We start from the raw sequence: 23,330 nt of genomic DNA, 5'->3' as shown, positions 1-23,330 counted from the left end.
GGGAAAGAATAATATGATTCATGTATATGCAAGAAGGCTGAAAGAATAGGTGGGGAAGATGGGGAGCCCATCGGCTAACGGATTAAAGAAATGATGGTTTGTTGAAGGGCTATGACCAGAACTAAAGAAGAAAATGAAGATTGTACCTCCAGCATCATACACAGATGCATATAATCGGGCGATAGATCTAGAGAGTGAGCAAAAAACAAACAAGAAAAAGAAGCACAAATTGTCGGACTCAGACAATTCATCTTTTGAAAGTAGCAGCAACAACGAAGAATCAAGTAGGAAAGTTCGAGCGTTGCAGATGGATATGCTACGGATGATGAAAGAATTTAAAAATCTGAAAAAGAATCCTGACTCGATGAAGGGGGAATTGTGGTGTACGGACTGTAAGGAGGAGGGCCACAAAAAGGGCTCCTGCCCAAAAAAACAATTTTGAGATATCTGCCAGATTACGAGACATTCCACCAAGGAATGCCCATTCAATATGAAGACAAAGGGACATTAACAAGTCCTACTGATGCAAGAAGTATCCACTAGAGCAAGAACGAGTGCAAACAGTAATGACGCAACCTCAGGAGGATATCGCAACAATAACCGACGCTAAAGGGGCGATAATAATAATAAAAATAATAATAATGGAGGCCGAAGTAAGATACAGTACGACTTGAGTGGACGGTCGATGATACAATGCCGTCTGTGCAACCTCTAGGGTCACTTCGCAAGAGATTGCACCATGAAGGAGACGCCACAGCTATTATGCAAATGGTGTGGTCTAGGTGACCACAAGGATTCAAAATGCCCAAAGCAAGAGGTTAACTTGTTAAGCATCGAAACATGTGATGAGGAAACACTAACCATTACATGTGGGAAAGCAAAGAAGGCAAAGTACCCTAATGCAAAGGAAGAAAAGAAGAGGTTGCAACAAGCACGAATGGAGTTGGAAAAACAAATGGAAACGGAAAAACTATAAATAACAGACATTGCCGGCACCTTGAAGAGGAACCTAACAGAACAAAACATGATAAGACAGGTAATGCAAATAGAAGTTTATTAAAAATTAAATGACCTTACAATGCCTTAGTTGTGGACGACAATACTGAACAGGACAACACTCTCGAAAGCAACAAAGGAGACAGAAAAGGATGGTAGTGGGACGACTGCAGCAGACTCAATGCTACTGGCACTCACAACGGGAAGACATCCAACAGTAGTAGAGATGGGTATTCTTAGAACCGTACTTACGGACACAATCGTGGACAGAGGATCAGTTGTAAACATGTTACCAAAGGATATATGGAAAAAGTTAAGCCAACCTACGTTGTGGCCACCTACATTTCAATTACTCATTGCGGATCAGCATGGAATCAAACCATTGGGAACCCTGATGGCATAGTCGACAACTATTGGAATGCAACCATTTCCATTAGATTTCGTGGTCATTCTGCTAAAAAGAAAAAGGTATGACGCTATCCTTGGACGGGGTTGGTTGGTGCAAGCAAAAGGGAAACATGATTGGAAACAACATACCCTATCCATGGAATGCGAAGGTCGAAGATTTATAATTGACCTACACACATAGATGGTAGGTGAGAAGGCAGCATCGTCAGATTTTGAAGGTGAAGGGGAAGGTGACGATGAGGGAAAGAAAAGAATGGAACTTGACGAAGGAGTATTGAGATTAGGAGGGTCAAATGATTATGACCTAGACTCGGTGAACGACTTGCTCTACTGGCAGATGGAAGATTACAAGCTCTTTCCAAGCTGTAACATGTTGGGAGTCGAAGAGGAAAAAGAAGGGAATGAGTTTCGAAAGAAGTATAGTGAAGTGAAGGAGGGAGAAGCACATGTAGATGAAATGCTAGTACATACGTTTAGTGATGACAAACGTATAAAGTATGAAAAGCCTACTGTAAAAACAATGAACTTAGGAGATGAAGGCAATCCGAATAATATATTTGTCGGAGATGATTGGAATCATTCTTGAAGGCAGCAGTGTTCCAAATATTTATGGAGTACAAGGACATCTTCGTGTGGACGTATAAAGATTTGAAAAGAGTACCACCAGAGTTATGTGTTCACCGGATACTATTGATAAAAGGTGTAGCACCCATACGGAAGTGGTCGTACCGGATGAACAAAAATTATGCTACATGGGTCACTGATGAGATCGATTGGATGCTCGAAGTAGGAATTATTTTTATAGTACAAACGAGTGAGTGGGTATCACCGATTGTGATATCTCTAAAAAAGGACACCATGCAAATAAGAATATGCATAGACTTTCGATGCCTAATTGCTGTAACGATCACAAATCCATTTCCAATACCATTTATCGATAGCATTCTAGAAGTTGCAGAGCATGAGATTTATTCATTCATGGATGGGTGCTCTGAATACAACCAGATAACCATCACCGAAGAAGATTGGTTAAAAACAACATTCATAGTGGAAGATGTATACACCTACAACAGGATGTTGTTCTGACTATGTAGTGCTCTGGCAACGTTCCAAAAAATTATCCTATACATATTTGGATAAAATGACTGTCAGAAAATTTAAAGCATTTATGGATGATTGGTCAATTTTCAATGTAGAGGATAAGCATATAACAGCATTCGGAGAATGCATGGAGAGATGCAGACAGGCGAGATTGGCACTAAATCCAAAGAAGTGCAAGTTCATGGTACCACAAGGGAAGCTATTAGGACACATAGTCTACAAACTAGGGCTGAAGACGGATCCTGACAAAGTTCACGTAATTTTGGATATGACATGGTCGAAGAATGTATCAGAAGTAAAATCATTCCTTGGACACATTGGATACTACTAGAGGTTTATCAAGAACTTTGCAAAAATATCCTACCTGTTGGACAAGCTAACCTGCAAAGGAGAACCCTATAAATGGGAAGTTGAGCAGATTGAAGCTTTTGATGGACTGAAAACGAAGTTGGCCATAGCACCGATCCTAGCTTATCCAAAATGGGATAAGGAGTTTCATGTTCATGTTGATGCATCGAACTACGTGATTGGAGCAACACTAGCACAGATAGCTGACCATGGATTGGACCATCCATTATAGTTTACAAGTAGACTATTATCTAAACTAGAGAAAAATTACAGTATGATGGAGTGAGAGGCACTAGGGATGGTGTACGCAGTACAAAAATTCAGACATCATTTATTGGTGACGCCATTTGTATTCTATGTAGATCATTAGGCACTGCTATATCTCATAAATAAGCCGATCATCCAGGGAAGGATAAGTTGATGGTTATTATTATTGCAGGAGTTCACATTCAATATTGTGGTGTGGCTAGGAAAGAGTCATAAGTGTAGATCACTTGTCGAGGACAAAATCAGGAGAGCCACCGGAGAGGGTCAACGATGATTTTCCTGATGTACAGCTATTTCAGATTACCGTACTACCATCTTGGTATACGCATATTGCGGAATACCTTTCAACGGGCCAATTTCAAGGAGATGCCACCAAACAAGAGAAGAAAATTGGTACTAAGGAGCCAAACATTTTAGTTGATCAACGGGTTACTTTACAAAATGGGACTTGATCAGATTCTAAGGCGATGCATTCTGGAGGAGGAAATTCCGAAGGTGTTGAAGGAAGCACATGATGGACCAGCAGGAGGACACATGGGACCAGACACAACGATGCCAGGGAGTGGGTTGTTGCATGCGACACATGTCAGAGAGCTGAAAAACCACTAACGAGGGATTTCATGCCTCTAAATCCTTCGCACACGTAGGAGCTTTTCGAATGATGGGGATTGGACTTTGTCAGACCCCTTAAGGTAAGTAAAACTAGAAGGTGCAGGTACATTGTGGTGGTGAAAGAATACCTAACCAAGTGGATGGAGGCACGCGCACTACTAGACAACTCTGCAGTGAGCACAGCTAAATTTATTTATGAGCAAATCATCAACAAGTATGGGATTCCATTGTAGTTGGCAAGCAACCAGCGAGGACACTTTGTCAATCACATCATCCGACTGCTCACTACCGAGTTCAAAATTTATCATTCACTATCGATGTAATGACCCTGCTCAAATCTGATTGAAAACTTTTGATTTTTTGGCCTTGGAAATTTTGTCAACACTTCACATACAAGGGTCATATAACTGATATAACATTTCAGTTTGCTTTAATGACTCTTTTCTTCAATTAGCATCAATGAGAATGCTTGCAAAAAGACTCAAAATTGACTAAACAATGACCTAACATGAATGTACAACTTATTTTGACAATATTCAATGCATATATGTGACTGAAACTACTTGCAATATGCAGCTACAGAACCTAATAATTATGACAAACACTTTGGAAGCAACCTAGGATGGCATTAATGCACTTACAACCAAGCCGCATTAATACAAACACTTGGTATGCAAAATTATAACATTATTTATGCCAAAAAGAGAACCTACAGCCAATTGACATTTTGTCATACAATTGGCATACATCCTCATACAATATTCAAATGACAATTACAATAATATATAACTCCCAAAGGATGACACTTAATTTGAAATGCTATCTTTCCTATAATGATGACAATGAAAAGATGCCAAAACTCTTGGCTTACATTCGCAAGAATAATGCTTAAATCTGATACAAACTTTCACCTACAGCCATAACTTCTAATATGCATCTAAATGATATGAAAAAATGCATGAAATATCCAAAGAAAACTGTAGCTTGGTGGCGCCTTGAGTCCCCAATGAAGAGGCAAACAATACCTTGGGAGATGAAGACCTTATGATTCTCAAATAATTTTCTGAAGCAGCCGCCCCTGTTCTGATATGAATGGAGAGATAAAAGAATTCTTAATGTTTTTCAAGCCTCCAAAGCTCCAAACACAATCAGCAAGAACTAAGAAATGAAGTGCTCCAATCTCCAAGAGAAATCGATGTGTAGATGACCTGCAATGAATTAAAATGTGTCTCCAATGGTGTCCCTGTTTTACTTCAGATTTAGCTTCAGAATTCCTCAATTGAAATCAGACCTCTCCCTTTAAATAATCAATGCCAAAAACATTGAGATGATCCCCCAAAGTCAGTGCTCCAATCCTATACCAGAATCGATGCAAAATGAAGCTTCCCTAAGCAAACCCGTGCCTCCCATATGCTCATAACAATGTCTGAAGTAAGATATCAGACCTCAATATAAACTGATAAAAAACGATGAAGACTTGGAGCACCAAAAATGCCTTCAACAATCCTTCAATTCAAATTATACAAAAACTTGCCCAAGGGCCACAAAGTTTTTACCAGGAAGCTCAAATAGAAAGTCTGAAGTAACTTTCACCCAGCTGCAATAATTCAAGTGATATTTCAAAATCAAAATTGCGTACCAATTGAGAGTTTTCATTCTCAAAGGCCAAAGACAACTGCAGAAACCTTAGGCTCCACAACCATCAAAAATCAACATCAACAATGACAAATCTGGATGTTGAGAATGAAGCCCCGGATGCCTATTTATTCTTTTTCTCCACTTTCTCCAGAAACTTCTAGAACATTATTTTATTTTATTTATTAAGTGACTTTATAAAATATTTTATAATTCAAGTCACTTTATTAAATTAATTAAATATAAAGTTACCTTTTCATATTTATTTATTTGATAACTTTATAAATAATTAACTTAATACCACTTATATATTTAATTAAAATAATTAATTAGTCATCCTCATAAGATATTCATTATTTTGGACAACATAATTAATTAAATTAATTAAATCAAATTACCTCCAAAACGGGGACATTACAGTCGAGCCCGTACTACTCGCGAGCCAATGGACAAGCAGAAGCTACGAACAAGATCTTGGTCAGGGTGATTTATAAATCTTGTGCAATCGAGGGAGAAGATTGGGAAGAGAAACTACCATTAGCATTATGGGTGTACTGCACTTCATATAAAGTAACTAAGGGACACACTCCGTTTCAGTTGATGTATGGGCAGAAGGCCATGGTATCGACGGAATTCATGGTACTGAGTTTAATGATTGCGATTGAAACCAAACTAGGAGATATGGAAAGTCTGAGAGAGGTTGTACAATTTAAATAGGCTGGATGAGCGACAATTGTAGGCACAGTGGGCTATAGAAGTTACACAAAATAGGCGTAAGGTATGGCATGACAAGCATTTAAAATTGAATAAATTTCAACCAAGGCAGTTAGTTCTAAAGTATAATGGGTGTAACAAGATCAAACCAAGAAAATTTAAAGTTAAATGGGTCAGACCATACAAGATCCGCAAAGTTGGCAATAATGGGGCAATCAGATTACTGATGCTTGACGGGAAGGAAGTAGCTGATGCAGTGAACAGGTCTAAGTTGAAAATCTACCATGAAAGAAATGTGCCTCTACAAATTTTAGAACAGGAAGGATAAAAATAATAATAAAGAATGTATATATGTAAGATAGGTAATTTAAATAATAAAGTTAAAGCATATTTTTTAGTCCAGGCTTGGAATTAATATAAAAGAAAAGTACACGAGCAAAGACAATAATAGTAAACGAAAACAATAGAAAAGTATTGTATGGTCTTTTATTAGCATACCACATAAAGGATTGACTCGAGAATAGCAACGTACAGTGTTGACAGTAAAGGAAGAACATTGCAATGATACCGTACGGCCTTGTATATGGCAACAAGGTTAAGTATAAGGTCGTATGGACATTAAAAAACATCTGCTAGAAGGAAAAAGTACCGTACGACGTACAGAGGAGCAATTAGGAGAAGAGCAAGGTTTCCCGTACGGCCATATGGATCAACGAGTAATGTATATCAAGCACCACGTAATGAATATTGAGCAAACAGCTAAAAAGAGGAGCGAATCAACCATCAGGATTATACCATATGGTCCATACGGAAGGCCAAGAAAGACAAATGTCTTACAAGAACACCGTACAACCATACTAGAAGCATGAGGTATAAATGTAACCGTATGGTCCATGCACTATAGAAGCATTGCATCATGTAGCCGTACGTCGTACAGAGTGAGGTTGTTAAAAAACAAGGGGGACCACCGGATGATACATATAGAAGATCATACACTAATTCACAGAAACCATATGGATAGAGGTACATTAATAAAGTCATAGTACGGAGGCACTAAAGCAAAGCTAAGTGGAATATATCAGATAGATTGAAGGCATAATGTGGTAGGATAGAGCGGCCGTAATAGAACATTCAAGAAAGGAGGAAGTAGGAGCCGTACTTTTCCAAAAAAGCAAGAGTCGTATGGATCCGTATGGACGCCAATGAGAGGAGAAGGAAGTTAGAAATAAGGTTATACAGAGGGGGGTAACTGACCTAACGGGTTTTTTGTTTTTGATCATTTGAGCAAAATGACAAAAATGGTAACAGTTATACATTCACCCAGCAAGAGAGCTTGGAAAAAGAAATTGGACGAAGATTCAACAATAACTGCAACCATGAACAAGAATGTAAAGACTTTTCCATCTAGAGTCCGTGTAGGAGGAACAAGTACAAAACCAAGCAAACAAAAAGGGAGGCAACCAGGACAGTCGATGGCGACAAATAATCCCATAGCGCAAAATGTTGCATTTGAAGGACTAAATGGAGCAGAATGCAGGAAGTGGTGGCAGGAGACACCTAATAACCATCCAGTGAAGGCTAGCATTCAGAAGGCACAAGTCGAATGGGTGATACAAATGCCTATGTTTTGTATCAGAGATTATGAAGGGTTTTTACGCCTCATGATAGAAACATACAATAGGTTCTCTCGAACCAGTACATTTGCCTACCTTGGTTGCAATTTAGTAGTATCATTCAAATTGGCGAACTTCACACAAGTATTCGAGATACTTGGTCATGCACAAGGGGCAAGGAAAATAGATAGCAAACCAAACAAGTTGAGTCAAGAGGTAAAGACACAATTGATGCAGTTGGTATGTGAGGATCTGATGTAGGTGGAGCAAGAAGCTCTCATGGACACGTCGAGGGGTAGAGGATTGAAGAAATCCAACATGCAGGAGGGTCATAGGCGTTGCCTAATGGACGTCGTGAAGAGTTGCCTCATAGGCTCTAGCTGTGCCTCAAACATTTCATTTCCACAGGTGGCGATGATGAAAGGGATTCTACATGGAAGAGTGTATGACTGGGCTGCATTGTTGGCAGAACGGATGTATGAATTTATGACATTACAACACAAGACATTCTACATGCCGCATTATGCCATCGAGCTATTCTTGGAGGCAACAATGCGAATAATCCCCAACGATGCACTGGAGGCCAAATCGGGTCCACTCACACGAAGCGAACCCACATCATGCAGTGGAAGCATCTTGATACACTTGGCACCAAGACCGTGGTTAGACAGAAATGACTAAAACCAGATGGTGGAAATACTAATAGTGGTCATGAGGAGACTTCCTCTGAGGAAAATGGGACCGACGAGGAGGAGGTAGAAGTAATTACAGCTACACCGTTGAGATTCCCACGACCTGCACTCTCAGCCACAACACACTTGGCTCCCGTAGGTATACATGGTATTCCAGTGTTTGGTTAGTTCAGGCAACCAGTAGTGATGACTCCGACATCAATGACGATTCAGCCTGCCGCGGAGGCACGAGCTATTCCAGAGGCATTAGCAAAAGCACATCCGCCACCAATGGAGACAGTCATTCTAGAGGTAACGAGGGAGCCTACTTAGGAGGTTTTACCAAAGGCTAGGGCTGAGGTACTTGTACCTGATGTAGAGATGGACACTCGGGAAGGAGTAATGGAAATACCAACAGGCGAAGGCTTGAGGACATCGGGTGTTCATTTGGACATAGTCAGTTGAGATGCAGTGTTTACGGTAGATACGACATTGTTAGCATCGCCTGAGGAGCCAGACAGAGAGTAGAACCCAGAAGTTGAGCACGTACCTGAGTACGAGGTTTCACCATACCCTAGCACCTCGAGTGGCATACTTGCATACACCTACGCAAGAAGTAGTTTCGGAAGAAGATGTAATGGACACCCTTGGATGTCCCAAAAAACTAAACCAAATTGCTGAAAGGAATTATGTCAAACAGTTTGCATTCAACTTCTTAAAACCCCTTATAACTCTGGAAATCAAACGTTTATTTGTTTGTTGTGTTTTGTGCATGGAATTGGTATCATACAACATAAACAAGAAAGAAACTACAATAATATGCAAAGTGGAAATGAACTACTGCTAATAAAATGTTATTTTCAGAATTCATAAAACCAAATACATGGCAGATTTATCAACTCACTAATTACTTCAGCAATATTTTCATAATACTCTAGCCCATGCTTACGAACTTGCTGCTACAATACTTTGTCCTCCCATCAGTCCACTACCTTCATAATACCATTCCCTCCAAGCGGCATAAGTGTCGGACAAGTAGTGAAGAAGATATGAGCAAAATATCAAATCTGCCTGTAGCCGGAAATGCAACTAAACTGCCTGATAATGAAGTCAATAAGAAAGAATTCCAAAGGCCAAACCCCAAGGGAATGACGTCTAGAATGTTACAAGAGAGGATAGACGTCCTCAAATGCCAAGAACAAAGCTGCAACTCACACACCAATTTCTTCTCATATTCAACCTGTCTAATGAAGCTACAAATGCTTCCTTTTATTCTATTCCCACGAGTCCGCTCAACTCATATGGGCAATGTGGGATAAAGATGTGTAATATAAAACATATATTAAAATACCCCTTATGTCTCCCTTGGGTACACATCACCATAAAATAAATATTAAAGTAACACTTTAATATTTTACAATTAAATTAGACGTTACTTTAATAAAACTTCAGGCATTAAAATGTATTAGCAATCGGACTCCGAATAATGCGAGTGATAGCTCATCGGAAAGCTCTCACCGAGGAGTATCGAATCCAATCACCAAAATTGACCTGCACTGTATCCTGCCGACTTACTAAAAATAGTAAGTATGCCTGAAACTGAGTAAATCAACTTCGTTTTGGCCCAAACTGGAAATGACTAGGCCAAAACACTCCAAGATCCCATTAAACCCTTCGTTAGCCCTCGGGACCATGTAGAACAAGGCTAACGCACACACACTTGGTCAACTGCTAAAATGGGGACATTACAAAAGACTCTTTACAAGCATAGGTGGAGCCGACACAGAATGATGGACTCCCACATAGTGATGCTGAGCGGATGGTGGAAGCAATAGGGAAGGCTATGGGGGTGTTGCAATAGCCTCTAGTAGCACCAGAAACAATGATGAGAGAGGCATTCTTCGTTGACATAGCGGCTCTAACGACTCAAGCTCGCCAAGTAATGGCCTCTGCGGAGATACAGGCTTTAGACTCAGTAGTAAAGGATTTGGAGAGAGTGGTATCCTTCATGAAATTAGGATGCCCAGTAGCCTTTATAGTTTGTTTTGAGGAACGAAGATGGACAAGTGTGGAAACTCCTGAGATGCACCAGGATTGGGCCACTACGAGAGATCCAGGTATGGAGAGATAAGTCGAGGTTTTGACTCAAGAGATAGTCGAGATACATAGGGATGCATATTATGCCCTTCGGAGGAGCCAGGCAAATCAGGTAGCAGCAGAGAGGGCTCGAGAGCAGTCAGCTACCAAGCTAGCCGCAGAGAGAGCAGCCTGGGAATCCAAGAGGGCAGCCTTGTTAGCCAGACAGAGTCAGCTACGGAAGGTGACAGCGAAGAAGGAACAATTAGCAACAGAGAAGAAGCGGGTGGCAGATGAGAAAGAGAGAGAGTTGGGAGAGATTGCTGGGATGATGCAGTCAGCTTTGGAGCTTCAGATGGAGGCTGAAGCAAAATTGAAAGTTCAGAAGGAGTAAGTGTACAAACTACGAGCAGACCTGAATGAACTTAGGGCACAAACGGCCACTAAACCAAGGACACATCCCTCTTCTTAGTATCTAAACATGGATGTAATTAATTGTCTTAGTAAAATTTGAGTTCTGTTTATTTTACCATCCGAAGAAGACTTTAATTTTTGGGGCGACGATGTTGTCAATAAATTCTACATTGTAGCCGAGGGTAGAATTGTATCCGAAAGGGCACGTGACAGTTGAGTCACCCATTCGAGAAAGTATATATGTACACCATCCAGAAGGGACTTTGGAACGTCATTGTAATCATCATAATTATATTGTAAGCAGTGGAGTGCATATTGCACATATGAATAAAGTATCTATTTTGTATTATATCTTACTATACTACATGCGATAAGTATCTGTTTACCCTGTACGGTAGACACCAAATCTATGACAAAGAAATCATCAGTCAAAGCATAGTTTCCCATGGAAATTTGTAGTTGTGGGATCACATGAGTGTAGGGTAACAAGGTTCCTCCGGCAACCTTAACCTCAAATCCTTCATGCTCTACTACATGCAAGCCCTTACTAGTGACCAAAGATGAATTGATAAAATTCAATGTGGCGCCACTATCAATCATGACTGTGATTCGTTTCCCGTGAAGTGTGCCACGAACCCTGAAGATACTACTTCCAACCATTGTAGTGATGGTAGCAATGGAACCCCCGTTTTGTATTAGGGCACTTATTCTCTCCTGCTGGTTACTTTCTTAACCAGTCACTATAGGTAGTTGTCCTTCGTCGTCACTAGGAAATACCTCAATCTAATGAATCTTTCCCTTCCCAAGGCAGCAATAACCTAGTCCCCATGGTTCCTTGCACATGAATCAGAGCTTTTTCCTCTGGAGCTCTTGCTAAGAGACTTCATCCAACGAAGTTTTTTTTGAATTAGCTCCTTTTCTTTGTCTTCTTGTCGGGACAGTGTTGGCGTAGCTACATGAGTTTTGGAGGAAGATGTAGCCATGTCATGCACCTGCTTAATAACCTCGTTGAGTGCGCACGAGTTGAACCCTTTCATCCAGCCTCTCAAAGGCTCTTTCAACCCATCCATGAATAACACGATTCAATGTCTTTCAGAGATGATTGTGACTAATACTGACAACCTTTGGAACTCAGCCATGTAATTGTCTACCATACCTGTTTTCTTTAGCTGAGCTAGATCTTTGAAGTTTAGTTCAGGATCTTTCCCATCAAAACAATCAATGACTCTCTCAATGAACTCGACACAAGAGGTTACATGGTCGTGGCCAAGAGTAACCAATCCATGGTGTCACCATTCTTGCGCCACTCCTTCTAGATGGATTGCTGTGAACTTGATTGCTTCCTCTTCAAGCATCGGGTTGAGTTGGAAATAGGTGTCTGCCTTCAGAACACATGCCTATGCAGTGATGGCTCTAGATCCATCAAACGATGATAAGTTTACTTTTCCAATCTTTTTCTTGAGATCATCATTAAAATAACCATGGTTTCCCCTCTTGAATATCTCATTCTTAGATCAACATAGTTTGTGTAAGATATATCACCTTTCATATTCGCGTTCCTCCAATCTTCCCAAAGTTTTTCTTGCATTTCCTAAGAAGTGGGCTCTCTTTCTTTGCATGGTGTGTTTGTCATTGGAAGGAAGATGGGTATCGAGAGTTGAGAGTGAGAGGTTTGAAAGTTTGTCCTTCTCGAAATAGAGTCGTCGCTATGCCCATTTTGTTCTCCTATTGTCTTTCCCTCGACCAATTTTTGTAGTGTTTCTTACATAAGCCTTTGGGTTTCATTGATTTGCATTTGGTTTCTACTGAACTCTAAAAAGATTCATGAGTTTTGTCTTAGGATTGTGATGTCCCCATATTAGTATATAATTTAAATAATAAATAAATGTTTTATAGAAAGTAATATTAATAATGATATTAAAATAATTATATTTTTATAAAGTAATATTACATTCTAATTATATAATAATGTCATATAATGTTATAATAATAATAATCTAATATAATATAGCAACGTCCTATATTATAATTTAATAATATAGTTGATTTATTATTAAATTAATATATATTATAGTATAAATATTTTGAAGTTGATTCTTACATATATGCATCAGTATATATGATTTGCAAGTATTAAGCATGTAGATTAGATAAAATTAATAATGAAAGATCTCATTTTAAAAATGCAAAAGAAACAACTCTTAGTGAGCAATATTTAGAGATATTTATTACTCCTAATCATGAGTCAAATTCCAAAGCCAAAGTAAATAATTGAACCTGGTTGTTGTTCTATTCTTGCCTAATGATTATCGATCATTAACATGAATAAATAAATAAACAATAGGTTATGTAAACATATATTAATTAATTGTATCATGATATATAAATTATAATATATTTATAATATCAACTAGCTAAATAATAAATCATATCATATTGCCTTATTACATATTATTTATTATTGACAAGCTAAAGTAAAGAATAATAATAAAGACAATATATGTATTATGCTGACTCTATTAATCAAAGGCAAATGACATAATAGATACAATCTAGGTAATATCAAATGAAGCCAAGAGTATGTTAATCCAATGATTGTAGACATTATTGTCATGCTCAGTATGGATTCCTAAATACCCCCATAATATTAACAACGATTGCCATCAAATGGATACATGATGTCTATGTTGATGACAATCAATGATGGTTGGAGAATTCATAAAAAGGATACTAAGGCATCAGTAAACTACAGCCATTATATTATAATCATGTCATAAGAATAGTTATATCGTATATAATCAAGGTAATAGAAATTAGGAAATATTGCATATTCAATATGCCTCATATTTATTAATGTTCTAGATATAATGACAAAATAATACATAGTCATCTATCACGTCGCTTCTTAGGATAATGATAAAGTGGATTAGGAAATACTATCTCTGTCCCAAATAGGAAGCCCAATAATAATTAGTTAATGTGTGATTATAAAGGTTGAGTACAACACAAACAATTGGCATGATTTCACCAAAGAGTCACAACTCTTAATAAGGAAGGTATATTGGATATATAAGGGATTTGAAGAGAAAAGGGATGGGCAACGAATAAAAAAATAGGGAGATGAACAGTTCAGAAACCATTGACCAGCCAATCATAATTCTCATTGTAAACTGGCAGCTTCAACCTGACTGAACAATAAGCAAATGAATGACAAATAGAAGGGAAAAATATGGCAAAAGGATACAAATAAAAGAAAAGGTGAATAAACAAATGACCCCCAAAAGGGTTCATTACAAATGGTATCAGAGCACCGATTCTACCATCCTGTGAAGAAAATTTGAAGACAGGACATTAGGAATCCATGGAAAGGAAAACATCGAATTGGCAATAGTGTCACACGAAACTGTAGGGGGTGTTACAACCAAGTCCAATCTCAAAACCGTGGTCGTTCCAAACTTTTATGCCATTGCCAATCTCAATTACACGAAGGAGGGTAGTTGGTAAATTAAGGCCAAGTGCTTTATCAAATGTTAGGCATGTCTTAGCAAAAGGTTAAGCCCTGAATTATGGTGTTAGAAGCAGCTTCCGTTATTTTCTTGTTCTAGCACTGTCGTCACTTTGGCTTCTTGCAAACTCTTTAGAAGAAGAAACAGTAACACTAGAGAAAAGGCAAAGCCACCGCAGCCTCCATCGTGGCCAATATTTGGTCATCTCCTCAAGCTTTTTTTGATGAATTTATTTTGCAGACTGCAGCTTCCAGCATATGGTGATAGCATATTGTTAGATGGCTGGGCTTCAAGAAATCCAAGGAATTCAGTATTATTGCCTGTTAAGACTCAACTTACGGGGTTGGGTACGCCTATTCTTGAGATGCAGAAAGGACAAGATGACCTTTCGATTATCTATTCTAAGCATTTCTATGAACAAGGAGAAAGCAATTGCTTCGCTATGATTTCAACAATAATTATGGGAGACAGAACTTTTCTGTGGCTCTTGTACAGCCGGTGCCCATTTCACCGATAGCTTTGGATGAGGTCCCAAACCACTTTGCTCCTGACCCCCTCTCAATGCTGACATTAACTGGACTGAAGACTGAAAGGGACACAACAAAATATTAGAAGGGGAAAAGGGTCCATAGAATCACATAACTATTAAGTATGACAAATGTAGAGTACTGTCTTGAGGACATTCACAAAACACCCATAGAATTACTTTGAAATCACGTCCAAACTTACAAAATCAAGCTTCTTTAATATTCTAAAAAGTTATGTAAAATAATTTAACATGCAACTGTCACAGGATAAACTTGGGCTTGGCTCCTTATGGCTCATACTGGCGAAACATCAGGAAAAATTGCAACCTCCAGCTGTTTACAGAAAACAGAATTGAATTCTTCAAGGAAGTCCGCACAAAGGAGATTTCCGCCCTCATCCGTTCGCTGTTCGAGATCAATTTGGAGAGAGATGAATCCAGTGAACATGAAATCCATGCTCTCTGATTTCACATATAATATCATGATGAGAATAGTTGTTAGCCAAAGAATCTCCTCAGATCTCAGTTCTAAAGATTTCTAGGAGGCGCAGAACTTTAAGATGTTGTTGGAAGAAGTTTGTTAAACATTAACAAATTTATTTCCCATTGACTGAATTAAATGACAGACTGATAGAGTTAGTACAGTCAAAGGAGATAAATAGAGGACTCAAAGAGGGGTATACAGGTCCAAGACTTGAGTAAACATCATTGACAGAAAGTATTGACAACATATCTGATTGTGAGATTCTCGTAAATATTAGGAAGGTCATCCAAGTTGGTTTTTATCAGTCAATGGCCATGATATTGGCAGTGGTGAGTATCAATTATTCTACTACACATGCGTGGAAGCCTTATCAATGTTCAAAAAGGAAATGTTATTTTAGGGCTATTTTCCAGTTTGGCTATTTCTTCAAGGGTAGCTTAATTCACTGAGTTACGTGACAGCTTAAAGCAAATGCCTTGCCTAGAGATGATGGAAGTCATGGATTAGTGGAGGAAGCTATACACATATATCCATATTCAATGCATTGAGTTTAATATTTCGGGTATGAGATTATAACCTGAAGGCAGTTAATTGTGAATTTACCAATATGCCAACTAAGAGCTGATAATCGGCATTGTGGAGTACATTTGATAACCGCAGGCATGCTGAAGACTTTTAATATATAAAATTAGGGACCATAATGGAGAGAGTAATAGTTCACATTATGTTATCACTGATGAAACTTGCAGAAAGAAACTATAGGTAAATTTGTAAGAGATCTCCCTCTGACATGAAAAAGACTTAAGCCTTTAATCATACTTAGACCACCTTGTGACAGTCACGTGAATCCAGATTTCTACATGAGTACCAAAGGTTGGGCTTTGCTCCATATGGCCTCTTCAAGTTGCCACATTGCCATTGGAATAGAAACAATGATAACCAGAACAATGAGTAAATTGGGGCTCACTCCGCAATTATCTTGTTTCACAAACAACTCTATCATGCTCAGGGCTCGTTCTGCAACAAATCTGTCATGCTCTCCTTCAACTACAAAGTGGAGAGGTGTCATGGTGCTACAATTACGTTGCCCTTAGTAAAGAAGCATTTGACAATATTGAGATTCTCCCAATGTGCATCAAACTCTCAATGACCGCTCGTGTTGTGTTGGTAATCACTAAAATTAGCAGATAGAAGACATGAGGTACATATACTTTTATAAGGGTTATTGAAATTTATCATTACTATTATTTCTAACATTATATGAACCTGAATATAATAGAGTTAATGATAAATAAGAAAGTCATGTTTAATATTACCGATAGAACTATTATATTTAAATGATGAATAATAAATTATTCAATTATGTAGATAACTAACTATGTCTGTAATGCTTCCTTATTCATTTTTGAATCAGAATTTCATAATCATAGTTATTTGATAAGGAAATAAAATGTTGAAAAGATATGTATTAAAGTATATATTTCAATTAGATTATTATATATATTATTGGAATTATTTATTCTTAAGTATGATATAAATCTTTCTCTTATTTCTTGTTTTTCTCTACGAGCACTTGCTTTGATCTTTTCTTTCGAGTATGTCTTGTAGAAAAGGGGATATTGATATCAGATCCAGAAGGAGTTTGACACTTCCAAGGTAAAGGAGCCTAAAATTTCATTAGAGGCAAGCTCGTAAAGAAAGGGAAATACACAAAGGAAAATCATTAGTGCAAAAGTATTTCGGTACATCTCCATGATTGACCTATTCTCCCAAAGCGCTTAATTGACATAGAAGTGGGGAACTATTCAGCAAAGGTGGTTGAATCTATAAGGATCCTTAAGGTAGTTAAGAGTAAATAATGGATAAATATCCTATAATCACCATTTCAACATAGAAGGGTAATGAGGTAAGATATATATTTTGTGCATATATTGCTACAAAATAATTGATAGTGTCTTTCTTATTACTGACACATTTGTTATTGTGAAGAATATTGAATAGTCTATCAATGATTCTAGTTACAAAGAAATGAAATCAGAATCTATGAAACATGGAAGGATATTCTAAATTAGACATGAAATATAAAGGAATATATATATATATATAAAGATCGACATATTCTTAAGATTAGATAACATTAAGAATGCATTCCAATTATAGTACAGAGAGTCTATCTCTCGTCCAAAATTACGTAATCTTAGATAGGGAGTTGGTGGAGGGAAAGGCTAAGTAATTTCGAGCACTTGTCGGATCGGCTTGGAGCTTGTTTCACGCGTCCTCTGCACTGTCATTCTATCATCAAGATGATCGTAACAAGGAGAGAGAAAGTTGTTTGTGTACTCTAAGAAGAAACCTTTCAAATGAACTAAGTAAATCAAATTTAATACTCATTTTCTCGTCCGCATTATGATCTCTTAAGATAGGGAGTTGGTGGACGAAGAGGCGGAGTAATTTCGAGCACTTGTCGGATCTGCTTGGAGATTGTTTCACGCACCCTCTTCACTGTCATTCTACCGTCTCAAGATGCTCATAACCAGGAGAGAGAAGATGATCTGGTACTATGAGAAAAAAATTCCAAACAAACCAGTTAATTAATAAATTAATTTTTTAAATGCAACTCCTCAATATCTTAATAGCATGTAAGGGTCATAGGCTTGTTTAATTTGGATGACTTCCTAATTTATATCTAAAATCGAATATCAGGTTAAAGGATTAAAAGGGGGTCATCACAATTGGTAGCTTGTTTCACACGCCCTTTGCATCATAAATCTATTATCTTATGATGATCATAATAAGGAGGGAAGGAATCATCACAAGACTCATATTTCTTTGGAGCTATTATATGCTAATAATTATTTGTGTCTACATGATCCATGATCAAAAGGTGTACTGGGAAGTATATTTTAAATCTTTCCCTTTACTCTACTTCATTGTGAAAATTAAATTATAGAAAACCAACAAAGAATGTATGATATGTTTGCATCGTGTTTACTTTTTATTTTCAACTGTTTGCACCGTGTTTACTTCGTGTCTTCAACTATTTGCATCGTGTATACTTCGTGTTTTCATGCATTCATGTGTCTACTTCATGCTTGCTTCGTGTATTTCTGCATCAATATTTATATTCAATATATGCTTATATTTTCTTACATCATAAGGATATTAACATTACATGTAGATAGTCTTATAAGTTGTCTTTGCTTGAGGACAAGAAAATTCGAGAGGGGAGGACTGTGATGTTCTCATATTAGTATATAATTTAAATAATAAATAAATGTTTTATAGAAAGTAATATTAATAATGATATTAAAATAATTATATTTTTATAAAGTAATATTACATTCTAATTATATAATAATATCATATAATGTTATAATAATAATAATCTAATATAATATAGCAATGTCCTATATTATAATTTAATAATATAGTTGATATATTATTAAATTAATATATATTATAATATAAATATTTTGAAGTTGATTCTTACATATATGCATCAGTATATATGATTTGAAAGCTTTAAGCATGTAGATTAGATAAAATTAATAATGAAAGATCTCATTTTAAAAATGCAAAAGAAACAACTCTGAGTGAGCAATATTTAGAGATATTTATTACTCCTAATCATGAGTCAAATTCCAAAGCCAAAGTAAATAATTGAACCTGGTTGTTGTTCTATTCTTGCCTAATGATTATCAATCATTAACATGAATAAATAAATAAACAATAGGTTATGTAAACATTTATTAATTAATTGTATCATGATATATAAATTATAATATATTTATAATATCAACTAACTAAATAATAAATCATATCATATTGCCTTTTTACATATTACTTATTATTGACAAGCTAAAGTAAAGAATAATAATAAAGACAATATATGTATTATGCTGACTCTATTAATCAAAGGCAAATGACATAATAGATACAATCTAGGTAATATCAAGTGAAGCCAAGAGTATGTTAATCCAATGATTGTAGACATTATTGTCATGCTCAGTATGGATTCCTAAATACCCCCATAATATTAACAACAATTGTCATCAAATGGATACATGATGTCTATGTTGATGACAATCAATGATGGTTGGAGAATTCATAAAAAGGAGACTAAGGCATCAGTAAACTACAGCCATTATATTATAATAATGTCATAAGAATACTTATATCGTATATAATCGAGGTGATAGAAATTAGGAAATATTGCATATTCAATATGCCTCATATTTATTGATGTTCTAGATATAATGACAAAATAATACATAGTCATCTATCATGTTGCTTCTTAGGATAATGATAAAGTGGATTAGGAAATACTATCTCTGTCCCAAATAGGAAGCCCAATAATAATTAGTTAATGTGTGATTATAAAGGTTGAGTACAACACAACCAATTGGCATGATTTCACCAAAGAGTCACAACTCTTAATAAGGAAGGTATATTGGATATATAAGGGATTTGAAGAGAAAAGAGAAGGGCAACGAATAAAAAAATAGGGAGATGAACAGTTTAGAAACCAAAACCAATCATAATTCTCATTGTAAACTGGCAGCTTCAACACGACTGAACAATAAGCAAAGGAATGAAAAATAGAAGGGAAAAATATGGCAAAAGGATACAAATAAAAGAAAAGGTCAAAATAAACAAATGACCCCCAAAAGGGTTCATTACAAGGATCCTAATAATTTTCCATTCTACTAACAAGGTTATTTCATCTTCTCCTTCAGGTATAAACTTGCATTCACTTCTACAGGCTAGCAGAACCACTAGCTTTGATACCATTGTAATCATCCAATCCCGCAAAAGACAAGCTTTCAATGTATCCTAATTCAATTCTTGTCAAGTAGCTAGAGGGTGTGGTATGGAGAGGGTATGACGTCTGAGTTGGTCGTACATTGCAATGGTGTCGGTCGTGTGGTGCAATTTGGTCGTACGATGCAACTAAGTTGGTCCTACGGTGTCTAGGCTGAGGCCGTACAGTAGGTAGAATGGTGGTCATACAGTGCCTAGGTTGAGGCTGTATGATAGGTAGAATGTTGGTCTTACGATGTGGAAAATAAGCTGAACGGTGGGAGGAGGGAGTCTATTCGGTGATGAAGTGGGGTACGGAATGAAGGCTAGTTTGTCCATATAGTAGGAGGGAGGAAGCCAGGGTGTTTGGGTGTACAGAATGGTTGACGGCTATGTTCGTACCATACTAACTTGTATAGCAAGTTGAATGCGGAGGTTAAGTATGCATGGAAAACAAAGTGATTAGATTTGCCAGTTAACTCAAAATAACAAATGGAGTAACAAGTTCAGAAACTATATATGTATATAATTGCAGACAATGATGGCACTCCAAATGTGTCAAACTCGAAGCAAAACAGAACACAACAAAATAAGGTGAGGGTTGAATGCCACCAAAACTACAGAAGCCAAGTAGGGAAGGTCTTTCACTTCCGAAATGGCGAACAACAGTGAATCCCAACGAGAATTTTTAGTACAAAGAAATAATCCAAATCACATACCAACAAGTACCTACAAGCCATACTTAAATACCCGTCAAGGAAACCTTTCCGAGGTGTACAAAGATAGCCAACGGCTACACCTACCTAGGGAAACAAAAATAAAAATGGGTTCGAGTTATACTAAATCAATCAACCCATTAACAAAGGTTTGATTAAATATTTATTTAATGACAGGAATATTACACTGCAATCTGAAATTGAAAGGGCAATTGTGTCATTTTTGGCCTACGTGCGGAAATCTGGGCATGTAGTTGGGACATTGGAGGGTCACGTGCTTACAAGGGGCTTCTGGAGCATTTGTTGGGAGCCACGATCTGCCATTAAGACCTGCAGCCTACATTTTATTGTTCTACAATCACCTTGGTTGAAGTTGCCAACCTATTCTTGGATTGGGATCAATGCTGGGAGTGTAAGATTCCCGCTGCAAGTGTTTTAATAACTTTTTGGAGTCCAACATTGATGTCATTTTCTGCTACAGACGATTCCAAGTTCAGAATTATATTAAAATTGTTTGTTGTTGTTGCATTTTCCTCAATGAATAGTGAATGGTTGAAACTACTTCATTGAAGCTGCTTAGTATATGATCTGTAATGGCCCTCCTCAAATCTGCTCTCAAAAAAATGCTGATGAAAGCTCAAGGAATTTCATCAAACAATTCACATGCAAGGGACATATGACTGATATAGTTTTTCAGCTGGCTTAAAATGACTCTTTTTTCAATTTGCATCAATGAGAATCTTGTGCTAGAAGACTCCAAATGGACTACACAATGGCCTAACATGAGTGTGCTACTAATTTTGACAATATTCAATGCATATATATGATCTAAGCATGAGAAATGAACACCTACAGCCAAGTGGCATTTTTACAAACAGTTGGTATGCAAACTAACTAGCTAATAAATAATGATATTGAATTGCTTAAATGACACCAGCAACTATTATCTTCTTAATTTGCAATGAAATTTCTAATACAATGCTCATGAAATATGGCCAAGACTTTTGGCATTTACATGGATTACAAAATGATAATGCTGGTATAATGCACACTTACAGCTGAAACTTATAACACCCTAAAAAGCAATACTAATAAAGGAACCTGGTTGTAGATGGCTGTAATAATTTTCTTCAATGCTGCCCCTTTTGCTTTGCTTTTCCGATTTATTTTTTCGAACTACTTTTTTGGGTCTGCTTTTTGAACTGCTTTTTCAGCCTGCTTTTTCGGTTCCGATTTTTCGGGTTGTTTTTTCTTATCTGTTTTTTCGGACTGCTACCATGTTGAATCTCAAGACCATATCTTTCAGTGGCATCAAGATTTTCAGCTTGAAGGGATTTCGTCCTTCAAACTATTGAGACATAATCTCCAGAAAATTTTCCAATTTCTTTGATATTTCCAACCATGCTTAAAAGAAGCTCTTCCATTTCTTTTATAGTGTTCTCACAAGAGCTCCATCCTTCGTTTTCTCAATGTGGGATAAAACATAACTCCCTTTATGTAACTTATGTCTCCAATGTGTTATAAAATAAAGGGGACTCTTTTAATTTAAATATTTCTCACAAACTATAGTCTATGCATTAATAAAGTTAAATATTTAAATTTAACTTTATAAAATAGCTTTATCAATGTATAACAAATCTTATCAATGATAAACAAGTCTTCTTGTCGATTTTAAACAATTACCATCGACATACCGCTGCCACAGGATGTCCGACCATATTCAAGATGACTTACTATAAATAGTAAGTATGCCCAAAGTTGCCTCAAAACCCCTCAGAAAGACCTGCAACTGAAACTATCTAGGCCAAATGGCCTCTAAGTCCCTTTAATGTCCTGGTTAGCCTACGGGACCGTGGGGAAATAGGCTAACAACAACATCATGCTATAAATGATAAAAAGGGGACATTACATGATCTGTTCATTTTCAGTTTTGAGTTTATTATACGTACAAATGAGAATTACAACAAGAAATATCAGTCTTTGGTTATGAATAAATTCTTCAAGGCATTGCACTATCCATCTGCAAATGAAGTTTCAAACAAGAAATAAATTTAAAAGGGCAAATATATTCCTAGCATCTTACAAATACTAATAAATAAATAAATTGCCAATTGTTTGACAAAATGTCAAACCCATGAACTTGTGGAGGAAATTATTGTTCGATTAGCCATAGCTAAATAGGGTTATTACATCTATAGATCTATAAATAAAGGAATAAGTGGTTATGAGTTCTTCAAATTCAGTTTTCTTCTTGTTGTCTAAGTTTATTTTTACAAATTTGTGCGCTTTTTTGTTCTGATTAGCTTTTGATGAGTCTCAAGTCCAAGTCAAATTTTAGGCTTCCCCAGTTTTTTCCAAGTCAGGCTATTTGATTTAAGCCTCACTGCGCCCAGAGCACAAAGACACATGCTGGATTACATCCAGATTTGAAAGATGAACCCTT

General features: G+C 36.9%; 1 protein-coding gene across 5 annotated transcripts in view; it reads right to left on the bottom strand.

The window, feature by feature from the left end:
* The window catches only part of LOC149580246 (Tetratricopeptide repeat (TPR)-like superfamily protein), a 344,359-nt gene that overhangs the window by 99,776 nt on the left and 221,253 nt on the right, over positions 1-23,330 (bottom strand). The window lies entirely within an intron of this gene.

This window comes from Cupressus sempervirens, chromosome 1, assembly GCF_028749045.1.
Source record: "Cupressus sempervirens isolate cs-2001-9-10 chromosome 1, ASM2874904v1, whole genome shotgun sequence".
Classification (NCBI taxonomy): Eukaryota; Viridiplantae; Streptophyta; class Pinopsida; order Cupressales; family Cupressaceae; genus Cupressus; species Cupressus sempervirens.
Note: the sequence above shows the minus strand (reverse complement) of the source record. Positions and strands in the feature narration are given on the sequence as shown.